This window comes from Scophthalmus maximus, chromosome 10, assembly GCF_022379125.1.
Source record: "Scophthalmus maximus strain ysfricsl-2021 chromosome 10, ASM2237912v1, whole genome shotgun sequence".
Classification (NCBI taxonomy): Eukaryota; Metazoa; Chordata; class Actinopteri; order Pleuronectiformes; family Scophthalmidae; genus Scophthalmus; species Scophthalmus maximus.
Genome location: NC_061524.1, coordinates 2,412,691 through 2,427,115, shown reverse-complemented (window position 1 = coordinate 2,427,115; position 14,425 = coordinate 2,412,691).

Here is a 14,425-nt window from a genome sequence, read left to right as displayed (position 1 = left end):
TTGAGGCCAGTTAACATTCGAGAGCGGTGAAACTTCAGCCTCTCTGCATTTTAAAAAATCCAGCCTTTTAAAAATTCTAAGCGACGCCGGTGAATCGCGGGGGGGGTTGCGACTACACGTGTCAGCGGCCGTCACGAACTGTGTCTATTAGATGATTCATCCTGGTTTGTTCTCGGTGTTCGCGGTACACAGCGGGTCCCATATTCATAAAGAATCGCCGGGTCTTAATCTTCCACTGACGCTGCTGCTGATGATGAGGTGCCAGGAGCCGAACAGCTGACGTGCATATAATGAGACCGCAAAGCTGTTGACAAACACTGTACACAAACCTGCGATATAAATAGAATGCAAACAGAGGAGAGCGGAACATTTTCAGACTGGTCCGGAGAGTCGGAACAGTCTTGGTTTTATTGGTACAGGTATGTGTACAGACAGTACATGTCAAACAAAGTTTGCTACGTTCCCGCGCAGATCCCACTCTATTACGGTCAACAAGATCCCTCATTGGACGCCGGCCTCGCTTGTTCGTGCTGAGCCAAACAAAGCTGTAATATACTGCTGCTGCCCCAGTGTGGGAGTTTTAAATACAGGGACAGCCTGCTGTTGGCGTCGAGTCCCGATCCGCCGAGTCTCCCGTTTACGGAGGTGTTGGTCCGACTCTGTGACTAACCCTCCACAGCCAGCGAACTGCCGGGTCAACAATGCCCCCTTCCATTCCTTGTTAGGACTTTATATACAACATTGGAGAAGGCTTATGTATCTGGGAAGAATGGTCAGGTGTTTGGAGGCGAGAAGGTATGCAGGCGGTTACTTCTGGTTTAAAAAAAACCAAGATCAAAAAACTCCCCAACCATGTGACTCATTATCCCCATTTGAACGATTTATTGCGCCTCACCCCTCTCTACGACATCAGGCTTTTTTGACTTTGCCTTTGTGTGGCTGTTTGCAGCAGGTCCCCAAGTGTAGCAGCTACAAACAGCCACTTGCCTTCAGGCACGATCAGATGCCACCGGTTTGTTTCCAGCACACACCCTGGCCTTCAGACTTGACGTGGAGGCTGACTCAACTCAAAGTTTGAAAAGATAGTCGTCCTTCCTCTGAGCCGTCTGAACAAGGCAGCAGGCAGCCCAGAGTTCAAGCTCTTTTCTGCTTGATGTGGGAAGTCTATTAAAATAATATCCAAAAGGCAGATCATTTGGTCCCCAAGTGGGCTCCAGTTTCCCCTCTGATCTTTTCTGGTTGGCCCCAAACTCCCCTCTGATCACCCCGGGTGTCCAACGGTAAAAGAACCTGGCTGAAATTCCCTGAGCCTCTTTGACCGATGTTCGCCTCTAACTGTGCTCTGTCGGACCAAAGCAAATGGAACTGCAGGACACGCGATCGCAACCATGCAGGGAACTGACCGTTTGTTCTGGCTGCCTTTAACCAAGTGTATAATATGTCTTTGAGTCCTTGTTGATCATTCGGCAGGACAGTTTTTGTGGTTGTGAACAGAAAATCGAGAGAAACATGAAAAAGACAAACACTGTCCCAGACTTATACTCCAATGCGTATTAGTTTGGGACCTCTTGGTTCATTTCCAATCTCCAAGAGGCGTTACCAATGGGCGCAGACCAAAATGCCTTCCGGACCCAATCGGACGGACCTACAACCAGCGAGAGCAACGAATCATGTGACGTCTGTTGCGATGCGAAAAAGGTCAACACATTAGAGGGGGAGAGGAGACGTCTGTGATGTCTGTGATGTCTGTGATGACGATTCCACTATGTCTGTGAACCAGCGTTGCCGGGTTTTTTTGTGGGAGACATCTGAAGATATTCGGGTACTTGCTCGTCCATCGGCGGCGGCCATCTTGGTTGTTCACAAAAACCGCTCCACGGTATAAACCCATTATCAGATAATCGGTTGTGATTGGACGAGGTCAGATTTCTGCCGGTTGGGAAATCACTTCTCAACGGAGGTGATCCAGACCGTAGTCCGGGGCAAATGAAGTGAGCTCCCAGAATTCATCGGGGTCCCAGGCTATGCGCAAACAGCTCCGAGGCCACAATATGGAAATGACTGGATTTGAGCGCGACAGCAGCTTTATACATGTTTACTTCACTGACAGCTGACCAATTATTCATGAAGTCAGAGGTTTCAATCTGACAGGTCATTGTGTGAGATTTGTTACCGGCTGTATAATTATGCCCACGGGGACCCGCGGCCTTTTGTACAGGACAGCTCTTGGCCAGTGGACAAGACCATGGAATGTATGATACATATTGTATTTTGTTGGAGGATTCATGCATCTTTCTGAGAGATTCTCAGAAAGTGAGCGGCTCCCCATCATTTATGGTTCACTGAATTAAATATACAATCGCGACGTTAAAGTTTAACAGATGGCAGAGAAATACAAACTGGAGCAAAACTTCTTTGTGAGAGGAACAGCTCACGTATACCGGCTGCACGATGACAGTGAAGTTTGGAATATGTTGGTCTTGCCCAAACCGTTACTGTTACTAACTACTACTATAAAAAAAAATATATATATATTTTTCAAACTGTCCTGCGTGGTGGGGCTGCATGGTGGTGTAGTGGTTAGCGCTGTCCCATCACAGCAAGAAGGTTCTGGGTTCGTTTCCCGGTTCAAACCGACCAGGGCCTTTCTGTGTGGAGTTTGCATGTTCTCCCCGTGTGTGCGTGGGTTCTCTCCGGGTTCTCCGTCTTCCTCCCACAGTCAAGAGACATGCAGAATGGGGTCAGGTTCATTGGAGACTCTAGATTGACCCTAGATGTGAATGTGAGAGTGAATGGTTGTCCGTCTCTGTATGTGGCCCTGTGATAGGCTGGCGACCTGTCCAGGGTGAACCCCGCCTCTCACCCAATGTCAGCTGGGATTGGCTCCACCCCCCGCGACCCTTGAATGGATAAAGCGGTAGACGATGTGTGGTCTGCCCGACCTCGTCCAGGTCACGTAGCTTGTTACATTTCCCGGCGCGACGCTACAAGGTTTTCTATTGATCAGAGTCGTGAGGCTCGGTGTGCGGTCCGACCTCTTGGAGGTCAAACTGTACACGCCGCCGTGTCAGTTAACTCCCGGATTCACGCTGCGGCATTAGAACAGGGGAGTTGCTTTTATTTCCTCGGGGGGAGATGGATTGATGCTTTGACTTGCTCTCTTCCCTCCTTCCTTCTCAAATTGACCACTGAACATCTCAGCCGTGCTTCTCTGGGAGATTGCGAAATGGATGATTTTGTTGTTGTTGTTGTTGTTGTTGTTGATGTCTTGTCTTCTATACGTCTGAGCCTTTCGCCGTGGCTGGTCTTTTGATTCCTGCCAGTTGGGCGTCTGGTGTTGGTTTAATACCGTGGAATCTTACAAACATCTCCGAAGTATTATCTTTTTAAGAAGCCACAAGTGTCGAAGAACCTTTGAACGGTCACCTTCGTCAGTTCAAACGTTTCAGACTCAGAAGCCTGCGCGTGTTGGATCTTCTCGTGGTCGTGGCTTCTCTCAGATGTCATGTCTTTTATGTTTTTTGTTTGCGGAGGAGGTGGAAAAAAAATACTCAGACAGTTGCTAGAAATGTGTTTTTCTTGTAAATAGCAGAGAGAAACGGCCGAGATGGATCATTGAAGACAGACAGACAGAGCTGGCAGCTCGCTCGGCAGCCGCTCGGGGAACCTTGACGCCTCTGGTTCTTTCTTTATCAGAATGTATGTAAGAGAGAAGATAATGATGATGTTTGTGTTGAGACGAGGGTTCCAGAGGTCCAGTGTTTTCGAGGATCTTGAGATTGCGCGGACGTATGTATGAGCAAAGTGACACTTTGCGGGTGTAGAAGCCAGCCAAGGTTACACTTGAAAACACTACAAGTTTGTTGTAATTCAAAATAACAATTTGCGTGAAACTTTTGTGGATGTGCATATAATGTGCGTATAATAATCCTAATAATTTAAAAAAAAAATCACCTTCTTGTCGCGGGGTTTGAGAAGATGCAGTTCTCATTATGGCCAGCAACCTGCTAGGTTAGCTTAGCATACAAAATAGAAACTAGGCTAAGGGAAGTAACTGTACCTGCCGGCCCATCATATATAATGATATGATGATATGATATTCATGAGATATATTCTACTAATTATTGAGCTTTAGATGTGACGGTAAAGACGATGTCTGTAAATTATTCTGCACTTTACCAGGAATAGTTTCGGCGAGAAAAATAAGTTCATAAACGATGTGCAAATCTATTTATTCACCTTTTTTTTTATAAAGTTTTACAAGGGGTGTGTTTTATATCCCGATTAGGGACTGGAATAAAACGCTGTACTTGTTTTTTTGTTGTTGTTTTTTTTAAGGTTACTCGACCAATACTAAACTACCGTGTTTGTTTTGTGTCAAGAAATACAAGAGCACTGGAGGTTTTGCTCAAATGAATTTATTATGGGCTGTCTTACGCCGAGACTCAGCTTCCCTTTGTTGTTTTCGAAGCTCATGGCCGAGGCGGATTTCAACGAGAGAGAGAAAAAAAACAAGACCCTCTGCGAATAAAACATGGATCCTTCATGGCGTGTGTGTGTGTGTGTGTGTGTGTGTGTGTGTTCTGCATGTTTTGTGCACACGTGAAGTTGGGTTTCTCGGCTACAGCTGCACAGCCCGAGGCTACAGTATCTCAGTCTCATCTTTTCTTAATGTTAAAAGCCTTTTCTATGGCTCGTGCTATCATGAAGAATCATAATCACCGGTCTGTGAAGGTAATTTAACGTGGCAGGGACTCACCTGCACAAATACTGCATCAAATCACAAGTTGATGCATTTATTCATTCCATGCAGCGGCAGAAACAGCTGTATGTTCAGGATAAACAAACACACATCCTTATTAATTCTACATATTAATTCTAAACAGGCTCTCAGAGTCAGTATGAATATTGAATCTGGGGTTTGGTTTTTTGCGTTTGCTGTCGATATTTTCACTGTGTCCCACAATTCAGTTCTGTGGAGATTTAGGAAAAATAACAAAACTAACCATAATGAAACCTGAACGAGAGGCTTTAATGTTTCGCAGATTTGGAGGTGGCGCTGTTGGGCCATTTTGCCACGCCCAGGCTAAGGCTTCATTTCACAAAGAGATATATCCACGATTTCTGCAAGTATGCACATTTTGGGGATGTGAAAACAGTCCAAATAGGAACAGAGAATAGTAATAATAATAATAATAATAATAATCCTTGCAAAAACAAGAGGGCCTTCACCAGCTGGACGGCGCTCGGGCCCTAATTGAACAGTGAGACAGTAAAATGGAAGCAAGGTGTGCAACCTATGCACAGTATTCACAATGCAAAAGAGTCATTGCATCATGGAATTATCGAGGCTAATTACAGCTGAAAAAAAATAAATATTGCAAATAGCAATGAGGGATTTGTGCATATACTGTATATGTATATATTTATTTAAACCTGGCAACAACTGACTCATGTAATTATACACAACACGTTGCCTAACAGAACTGTTGTATTGGTTAGTGCGTATGTAATAGTGAAGAATTATTCTTAAACTCATTTATAAATGAATAAAAGTTGAGGAGGGTCTCTGGTTGTTATATTGTATATTCACCCGTAGTTATTTATGGATTTCTTGTATTCTACAGTTTCAACAGAAACATACAGGAACCAGATTCATCTCATCCATATACAGTAGCAGCAACAACACTGATTGGGTCAATCGAGAGCATATAACAGAACGACACTGGTGTTTCAACACGGGTTCGTCTGCCGTACGATGAAGCGTCGAACGCTCCGTCTGAACCGGTCCAGTCACGATGACCCGCGGCTGCGTCTCCGCCTCTGTGCCGGTGACTGACGCTCCCGGGCTCCGACAACATTTCCCTTCCTGTCACGGGGGCAGATTGGGTCTCTGTTGACCTTTTACTGCAATTACACTCCGTCAGCGCGGCCTGTCCGCCGCTCTCGGCCCTAATTCATGTTGGGCTCCACGGGAGGAAGCGACTGACCCGCGGAATTAAGTTGTTTCCTTCAACACAGAAGGAACGATGATGGTAACAATAAACAGTAGTCCACTACCTATCTATCTATTTATCTATCTTTCTTTATATATCTATCTATCTATTTATCTATCTTTCTTTATATATCTATCTATCTATTTATCTATCTTTCTTTATATATCTATCTATTAATCTCCCTATATACACATATATATATATATATATTTCTCCATCATCTATCTATATCTCTCTCTCTCTGTATATATATACATATATATATATATCAATCTCTCTATCTCCATGTCTCTATCTATCTCTCTATATACATATTTCTCAATAATCTATATATAGCACTCTATCTCTATCGATCTATCAATCTCAAACTCTATCGCTATCTTCATGTCTCTATCTCTGTCTATCTCTATATACATATTTCTCCATCCTCTATCTATATCTTTCTCTATATATCTACTTATTAATTTATCTATATCTACCTTCATGTCTCTATCTTTCTCTATGTACATATATCTCAATAACCTATCTCTCTCTCTCTCTCTCTCTCTCTATATATATATATTAATCTCTCTTTCTCTATCTATCTTTTTCTATATATATACACATATTTCTCTATCTATATCTATCTATCTATCTCTCTACATAATATCTCGTTATCTCTCTCTTTCTATATATCCATCTCTTTATCTCTCTATATAATTATCTTTTTTTCTATCTATCTCTTTATGAATATCTCTATATCTCTATATGAATATCTCTTTCTCTGTATATAAGTATCTCTTTCTATCTATATATCTATCTTTTTTTCTCTCTCTTCCTATAGTCATCTCTGTATCTCTATTGACACACATCTCTATCCCTCTGTCTGTCTGTCTGTACTTTAGTTGTGACCCTCGTTTTGCGGTTCAACAGAAATTTCCAGCTGACTATGACTGTGACCCATTTCACTCTGAAATGAGACGCTGGTAAGAGGAAGCTGTTTTTTCGGGGGAGTAGTGATGTGGCGCTGTGATCAGTGAGGGGTTTCAGGGTTTAGTGCCCCGACGCCTGGTGAAAGTAGAAGGAACGAGGCGGCACACGGGGGCTTTAGAGGAAAATCACCTCCGCCTCATGCATTATTACTTTCATATTTCTCTAATGGAAACTGAAGATTGTGGGAGAAAGCTCCACTTCATGGGTCGATAGATGTACTGTGGGAGTGAACCACTCACTTTCACCGCTCTTTGACTTTCCAGTCAATTTTGAACTTTTTCCAGCATTTCAAACGAGGAGAACTCCGCTGCAATATGTATAATCAATGAAGTATCACTTAATATTCCATGAAAAGTGATCTGGGCAGTTTAACTACTTGTAATGTACTACAGCACTTAACACTTCTGGATCTATATAAAAATTAAACATAGACTCCGGTCCTGGAATGTGAAGCGAATTTCAAAAGTCCCTTAAACCTGTCTTCTCTGGAATGACCAGCAGAGGGCGACTGTTTCTATAGACGTCTATGAGAAAATGACTGTACTCTTCACTTGATTTATAACGTCAGTAATCATTTTTTAAGGAGTTTATGGTTTAATTTCTAGTTTCCAATTATGGGTACTCGTGGGTGACGTCACATCGGGTTGCCACTTGTTCTGGATCCATTAATGGCTATACATCAAGTCAAGGAGCAAAAATATTAGCATATTTTACGATTTCATCTTCACAGGATAAATTAAATTACATGTAAATGAAAGTGAAAGTGGCAAACGTGATGTTATTGCTTGAACGATTTTGCAATATCGGCATCCAGGCGAATTTCCTTAGTTCATTGATTCAGAGTAGAAACTTTTCTTTGCATCAGTGTTATAGATAAAGAACTAAAATAAAGTCAAAAGTTAGAAAATAAATATCTGACCAACAAAGTAAAAAAAAGAAGAAAAGAAGCCTTGAGTGCCACCTTTAGATACCGGGCTCTCTTCAGAACTCCATACAACATGAAAAGGTAATAAGGTTGGAAATGAATTTCTCTGTGTGTGTGTGTGTGTGTGTGTGTGTGTGTGTGTGTGTGTGAGATTTTTTTGAGACATCAGTGTGTTCACGGTGCTGATTGATTTTTGCAAAGACACCGCGTCCTCTGGGTTTTGGTCCATTGGATCTGCACCAAGCCGCTAGACTCAGAATACGAGATGACCTCATGTGTCTGATGTGTCCGACAGCCGAGGCAACACTGACCCACACGGACTTCGACTACTCTCTACTGAAAGTCACACTGGTAAATGTCAAGTTAATATGAATTATTAATAAAAAAAATTATTTGCCTAAGGTTTTTTTTTTTTGTCCACCCTGTCACACTAATGATTAATAGGAATTTCTTTTTATCCATTTGATTTGTGAATTTGTGAATTTTAATCCACTTTTAAATGATAATAATTGAATTCCTCAGGCCTTGGTGTAGAAAATCTCTAATTAATAATATTATTATAATGCAATATTGTGCGATTAATGTACTTTCAAATAGTGTTTTAATCCATAATATTGACAATCAAAGAGATGTTCTGACCCTCATGAATTTAAACTTGAAATTAAAAAAAAAAAAGAAAATTGGAATAATCGAATTTCCTGTTGACTTTCCTAATTTTTTTTTTAAAAAGTTCAAGTGAACCGACGAGTTTAAGGGAACATGGAACCTTGGGGACCTTCAATCCGACTGGGTATCGACTCTCCAACATCTCTTGTTCTCTCGTCTTGTTCTCTCGTCGGCCATTCGCTGCCAAAGTTGTTGAGATTCAAGAGATTGTTTTCCGGGCCGAGAAGAGCGAGATCTCCATTAAGATACAGGTCCGAGCGACTGCAGGTCGTAACAGCGGAGCAGCAGATAATGGGAAGGAAGACGAGCACAGGAACACAAAAAAAGAACCAAACCCCTGGGGAAGATGTTCTGTATTAATGGACTCTTTTGTCCCATTTATGGAGTCTATAAGAACAAAAAGGGGGTCGACCATTTTGTTTGATTCATTCCACTCGTGTGTCTACTTGGGCGGACCACACTCTTCTCGCCGCGCCGCGATTTACGCTCATGTCGCTCCATCCGCTGGGACGCCCACTGCTCGGGGCAAGAAAATGAACACAGCTCAAGCAATAACCTTGGACGTATTTTCATATACACTTGCTGACCTATTTCAGATTCTCAAAGAAAATGTCCAGCATGTGCGTGTGTATGCTGCTGCGCCCTGTCCAAGTGGCAACTTCTTGGCTGAAACGTTTGCTTCAAAGCTATTGCATGAGTTTTTTTTCTACCTCTGAAGTTCTCCTTCCCCCCGAAGACTCATATTCGAGCTTAAAAAGCAAAAAAACAAAACCCCACCCCAGAGAGGATCAACACAGAGAGTCCTCACTCCGATTGTACGTCAGCCAGGTGAACTAGTTCATTGTCTCTTTTGCCCCAAAATGTTTTTGAACACAACAAACTGCAAAATACTAGATCCACCCTGTAGTCACAGGTATGAACAACTTCTCTAACTCTCAGCAAGTAAGCGAATAAGTGCATTTCCCCAATCGTCAAACTATTAATTCAAATATGCTTTGCAGCTAATTGATTGACAATCGACTGGTAGAGTTTGGGTGATTATTTTCATCGACATCTGTTTATAGGTACAACTTTTCTTCTGTGTTACACGACGCATGTATTCTGATATGACATGTTATCGCAGAGAGTGTTCCAAAAAAAAAAAAAAAGAAATCACATGACAAGCTCAAAATCCTTGGGAGCCATTGGACCACGTGTGACGTGACGTGTGACGTGACGTGTGACGTGACGTGTGACGTGACGTGTGACGTGACGTGTCACGAGCGCTCCTCCGACGGTTGGACGAAGGACGGAGGTGTTGAGCAGCAGAGGCTCCCAGGTTGCCCAACATTTCCTGGGCTCATCTGAATTCTCAGCGCCGCCGGAGCAAAGGTGCCAATTTTCGGTGACATTTTGGCTTGATGAGTGATGTGGGGGGAGGGAGGGGGGGGGGGGGGGGGTGGTACGTTCTCGAGCTAATGAGATTTATCCAGAAAGGCCAAATCTGCCGATCGAATGACATTAGATTGATCATTTAGTGGCGGCGGCGGCGGCGGCAGACTTCTTTCCCCCCACGGGCCAAACAAAGAGGACAAGACTCCGCCGCCGCCACATTAAAATCCATCAGTGGAACCCGTCCGCTGCGAGAGTCATTCATTACACGGCTTCGTTACGAGAGACACGGACGACAGTATGACAAGACCATGACGAGAGACACAGGCGCACGCGCGTCCCGTTACCCGGCGTGAACACGACGAATGTCACGGACAACCGTGGATGAAGGTCGGGAGGGTTAATCGGAGTAGAAGGGGAATCTGACAGGAAAAAACAAGGACACATCGTCCAGCTTGTCAGTTTCTTTTGACTTCATTGGCGCAAAGAAGATGTTTGGCCGAAAACCTTTATTTTGAAAAAGCATATATATACATAAATATTTATATATTTATGTATATAGATAGGAATTGGAGACTCTAAATTGACCGTAGGTGTGGATGTGAGAGTGAATGGTTCTCCGTCTCTGTATGTGGCCCTGCGATAGGCTGGAGACCTGTCCAGGGTGAACCCCGCCTCTCGCCCAACGTCAGCTGGGATTGGCTCCAGCCCCCCCCCCCCCGTCCCTTAAACTGGATAAAGCAGTAGACGATGGATGGATGATGGATGGATGGATAGATAGATGGATGGATGGATGGATGGATGGATGGATGGAATAGTTTCTGACAAAACAATACTCGTGCCACACAGAATCACAGTCTCACCTCGGGGTCATCGCGGACGCCTCCTCTGCTCCTTTGACTTTTCAAATCCCTTTTTTTTTTTTTTTATAAATTGCACCTTCACGACTGGGGATTCAAACATAAAGCATCCTCGGCACTGAATGGCCTCCGTTCAGATCGCTGAGGCTCAGCGCAGAGGACGGCGCCGCCTCGTGCCTTCGTGACTTTAAGCTGCTCAGGATAAAGAGTTCATAATTACTTTCCAATGACCCAAATCACAAACCCCCCCCCCCCAAAAAAAACCCCCACCTTCTTATAAAGTAACTGTTCAAGGCTCCGGGCGAAGATGATTAGATGAATTATATAAAACCTGGCACCTCTGTGAAAATACACGGCGCGGTAATGGAGCGGCCCGTTCCAACTGCGATTAGGGGAAATTAATTGCAACTAATGAAGCCGCTGAATAATATACACGGCACTTTGTTAAGGTTCAGCAAGCAGCGGCTCTCAGGGAGCGACAGCGGAGTCCTCGCTTCAACCTAGAACGGCTCAGATAGAAAATCTTAATATAAAAGATTGTTGTGAAACGCAGGAGGGATTCACAGATTATTATTAGATATTGATCGTAACTTCCCACGAGAGTCAGTTGTTTTTTTATTATGATCCTTCTCATTTAACTCCATTGCTCACAAGTACACTGAGTGTACTTTTTGTCAGATCGATTATTGAAAAGCACTTTCAAATCATATTATAATTTGCCATTTCACAAGAAAGACTATTTGTCGGGCAGGAAGGAGTTAGTTCCTGATTTACCTGACCGGTCACAGAGCTGCAAACAATAGATCTGTTTTTATTGACATGTTTTTGTCGCCTTAAAGCTGCAGGGTGTAATATTTAGAAGAACTTATTCACAGAAATTGAACATATTGCCCATAACTATGTGTTCATATATGTACAATCACGGTGTTTTTTCGTCAACTCTGAATGAGTTAAACATAGTTCCATGAGGTGGACCCGACCTCCGTGTGAGTCTCCATGTTTCTACGTCGCGTCGAATACGGTTGTTGCACAAAAAGTGTTCCAGAATACGTCGCGTTGAATTTTCAGCAGCTGTGGGAAAACGGGAAGGAATCGGCGGTGTGCGCCGCCATAAAGTGTCCCCTGTCGGTTGCTCAGTTGGTTGCAACTTCACCACTAGATGGCGCCAGAAAAATTACAAAATTTACACACTGGGGCTTTAATCGAATCTCTCTGCCGTGACCGTGAGCTTTCACGGATTCGTCCAAAAATCCCATATTTGGCGAAAATTGATAAAGGTGTTCTCATCTTGTGATATCAAGGTTGAAACATTTCCTCGCAAGTTAGCATAAACCATGAGGTCATACTTTTCTCAGGACATTCTCTGTATGTCATCAACTAGGAAACAAAAAGGGATAAAAGGAATAATGGGATGTTTGATTTCTATAACAGAGAGCCAGATGAAGGACGAGCTCTCCTCCGCTAACGGATGTCTGCTCTTCACCCGCCACCGAGCCGGACAAACACTGAGAGGCAGACGAGGGAAAAGCCGAGAGAGATGCAGGCCAAGGTGTCCAGCAGCCACGAGCCGACGCTCGCGGGATTAAGGTATTTACGGGTGGTTTTTTTTAGAGGTTTGTGCGCCGCAGAAGGTGGATGCTACTTTTGAATCCTCACCGTGTCCAAATGTAAACTCCCACTGAACGACACGCTATACTGCATTATAAATACCGCTATGCATCGTTCTGCCCCTGTGTTTTGTCTGAAAAACTGGTCCTTGTGTTTTTATCATGTGGTAGAACTTCTTGGGTTTTGGGATTTTTTTTTTTTTTTAAATGGACAATACTTTGGTCAACTGTTGTTTTAAAATGTGCTCTATGAAAGAATACATTTGATTAGCAGAGTACAATGAAACTGCAGCCCAAACGATATCCTCCAAAATGGTAAATCCTACGAGGAGCCATGAGTTTTGCAGGGTTTTGGTTATGGACCAAAGTATTGGATACAATTAATTTTTTGTCTTAATGATGGAGGAAGATAAAAAGGCAAAGTTATTACAATTCATCCTGGACAGGTCAATTCAAACGACAGTCGTGAAGACGTTTCTCTCAAAACCAACACCAGGCGTGAACCTCGTGGTGTTGCATCATGGGATTTGTAGTTTCACTAGAATTCAGCCTCTAAACATCATGAGTGAAAGGAGGAAACCTGTTTATATTCTTTTGCAATTTAGTTACAGTGTATTGTTGTACAGTATGTTGTTGTATGACCTGCATTTTTGTATTTAGTGTATACATATATATATATATATCCTCTTTCTCGAATCCATCCTTGTTTTGTTCTTTGATGGAATCGACGTGATTGATCGTTTTTTGTCTTATCTTTGTATTTTTTTATTCAGTCTGGACCAAAGTGGTGACCCATCGACGCTGCAGTACCGCGGAGTACATTGAACGTATTTGATATCCTGTCAAAACATACATTAATATTAACCATGTTGTGATGCCGTGAAAGGTTTGTATACATTTGTAAGCAACCGACAGATATTTCATCATCATCATCATCATCATCCATCTCAGCATCCTCGACTCTACAAATCATATATATTTTCCATCTCAGAAAACATCTCTTAAGTATTTTTTATGATTTCAATAACGATTAAGTGCACGTACAGACATATCAAGTGAACTTCAGAGTTCTGTGTGTTTGAGGAGATCAATGTGAGATACGAGTCCGACACCGGCGGCCTCGTGTTCCACCTCAGACTCAGGCCGACAGTTCCTCATCACCTGCTGCTCCGCTCTCTCAGACAGTATCACGCTGAAACTCTGGTTGACGTCGTCCTGGTACGAGTCGGAGCCACTGCGGCTTTTCTTTTTTTAATGACACGAAACAACCAACTCTCCGACATTAAAGTGTCTGCTGAGCTCTCAACCAATTTCCGACACGTGTTCAAGATAGATAGATAGATAGATGATAGATAGATGATAGATAGATAGATAGATAGATAGATGATAGATAGATGATAGATAGATGATAGATAGATAGATAGATAGATGATAGATGATAGATAGATAGATAGATAGATAGATAGATAGATGATAGATAGATAGATAGATAGATGATAGATAGATGATAGATAGATAGATAGATGATAGATAGATAGATGATAGATGATAGATAGATAGATAGATAGATAGAAGGATAGATGATAGATAGATAGATAGATAGATAGATAGATGATAGATAGATGATATAGATAGATAGATGATAGATAGATAGATAGATAGATAGATAGATAGATAGATAGATAGATGATAGATAGATGATAGATAGATAGATAGATAGATAGATGATAGATAGATGATAGATAGATGATAGATAGATAGATAGATAGATGATAGATGATAGATAGATAGATAGATAGATAGATAGATGATAGATAGATAGATAGATGATAGATAGATGATAGATAGATAGATAGATGATAGATAGATAGATGATAGATGATAGATAGATAGATAGATAGATAGATAGATGATAGATAGATAGATAGATAGATAGATAGATGATAGATAGATAGATAGATAGATAGATGATAGATAGATGATAGATAGATGATATAGATAGATAGATGATAGATAGATAGATAGATA